Below are 2,470 nucleotides of genomic sequence, written 5' to 3' on the forward strand. Positions count from 1 at the left end.
TATGCAGAAAATTTTGTATCATTAGTTCCCATTTGTCAATTGCTAAATTTAATGACTGTGTGATATGTTCAGAAAGTCCTTTCCTGTGCATATAAATTCTAGTGTACTTCCTAATTTCTCCTCTATCAGATTCAGGGTATTGGATCTTATGTTGAAGTTTAGTTTATATAAAAAATATTTATCTATTTATTATATTTATTTTATGTGTATGAGTATTATGCCTGCATGTAGGTAAGTGCACCTGTTTCGTGCATTGCCCGTGAGAACAGCAAAAGCTGTCGCATCCCCTGGAACTGGAGTTATGGACAGTTATTAGCTGCCGTGTGGGTGCTGGGTCTTCTGCAAGAACAGTCAGTGTTCTTAACCTCTGAGCCATCTCTCCAGGCCCGAAGTTTAGCTTTGATCCATTTCTATGTTAGTTTTGTACATGGTGGTAGAACAGGATCTAATTTCATACCACCATCCAGTATGATCAGCACCATTTGTTAAATGCATTGTCTTTTTTTTCCAGTGAGTATTTGTGGATTCTGGTTAAAAATCAGATGGCAGGTGGCTGGAGACAAGGCTCAGAGGTCATGAGCACTGACCACTCTTACAGATGTCCAGGATTTGACTCCCAGCACCCACATAGTGATTAAAAATCATCCCTAATTCCAGTTCCCAGAGAATCTGATGCCTTCTTCTGACCTCTGTGGGTATTGCATTATAAGGGTGCAATAACATACATGCATACACTCATACACAAAGAATAAAAAGTAATAAATGAAACATTAAAAAATATCGGGTGGCTTTAGATGCATAGATTTAAATCTGGGTTCTTAATTCTATTTCACTGATCAATGTATCTGTTTTTATGCTGGTAACATGCTATTTTTATTACTATGACTATAGTCTAATTTGAGTTCAGTGATGATAACACCTGCAGCACTTCTTTCATTGGTCAGGATTATTTTTGCTGTTCTGAGATTTAATGTGTTTCCATATGAAATTTGTCATTTATTCCCTCTATGTTAAGAATTGTGTTGGAATTTCAGTGAGTATTGTTTTGAATTTTTTAGATTGCTTTTGGTAGGATGGCCAATTTTATGTTAATCCTATTGATTCATGAGCAAGGGAAAACTTTTCATCTGGTATCTTCTTCAATTTCTTTCTTCAGTGTCTTAAAGTTTTTTATTACACAGTCATTAATTTCCTTGGTCAGATTTATTCCAAGATGTTTTATGGATTTTGATGCTATTGTGAATGGAGTCATTTCCCTGATGTTTTTTTTTATGGTATGCTTGTTGTTGGCACATAGGATGGGCACTAATTTTGGAGTGTCAAAATGTCTTGCTACTTTTCTGAACATATTTATCAGCACCAAGAGTTTTCTGGTGGGGTCCTTGGAGACTTTTATATATAGATCGTATCATCTAGAAATAAAGGTACATTGACTCCTGCCTTCCAATTTGAATCCCCTTTACCTCCTTCATTTGTCTTATTCCTTTAGCTAAGACTTCAAGTAGTATATTGAACAGAAATAGAGTGAACATTCTTTTGTAGTTCCTTATTTGAATTGGAATGTTTTGAGTTTTTATCCATTCTGTATAATATTGGCTATGTATTTGATTGTATATTGCCTTTATTATGTTGAGATAGCTCACTTGTATTCCTAGATTTTCCAGGGCCTTTTCATGAATGGAGATTAGATTTTGTCAAAGGCCTTTTCTGCATTCAATGAGACTATCATGTGGTTCCTGTCCTTGAGCCCATTTATATGGTGGGTTACATTTATTGATTTATGTATGTTGAACCATCTCTGCATCTCTGGGATGAAGCTGAATTGATCAAGGTGGATAATCTTTTTGATGTGTTTTTACATCTGACGTATTTTTTTTGAGAATTTTTGCATCTATATTCACCGAATAGTTTGACCTATAATTTTATTCCATGTGTTGTGCTGTTTTCCCTCCTCTGTGACTAGTTTTATTCGCAGGCTGAAACATGTTTTCTTTTGGTTACATCTCCTAGAGATTGGTAAGACTGGAAGGAATTAAGTGAATATATATTGTACCAGAATCCTTTGGGATATCTGCTAGCTAGAGGGAATCTGTGATGGGAAACAAAAAACTCGGGATAGGCAAAACAAGCCTGACCAAAAACAACAGTGGCAGAGGGGCAACTATACCAGATCTCAAGCTGTATTACAGTTATAACGACCAGCACTCCCCATTTTCTTTCTGTCACCTGAGACTTGAGCCATTAGAACTCCAAGTAATGGGTGAGGGAGGTGTGGAGCTTGGGGCTTGTTGTCTCTAGCTCAGTGGTTCTCAGTTCTCATCAGACACGAGAATCGGTTGAAGAGCAGATGACAGCTCATGGTTTTGAGCCCCACACTTGGTGATTTTTTTTAAAAAACTAACTTTTAATCCTTTATTTTTCCCCAGTTAATTATTTATTTAATAACCACATACTTAGAAGAAACGTTTCA

This window comes from Nannospalax galili, unplaced genomic scaffold, assembly GCF_000622305.1.
Source record: "Nannospalax galili isolate Female #2095 unplaced genomic scaffold, S.galili_v1.0 scaffold1572, whole genome shotgun sequence".
Taxonomy (NCBI): domain Eukaryota; kingdom Metazoa; phylum Chordata; class Mammalia; order Rodentia; family Spalacidae; genus Nannospalax; species Nannospalax galili.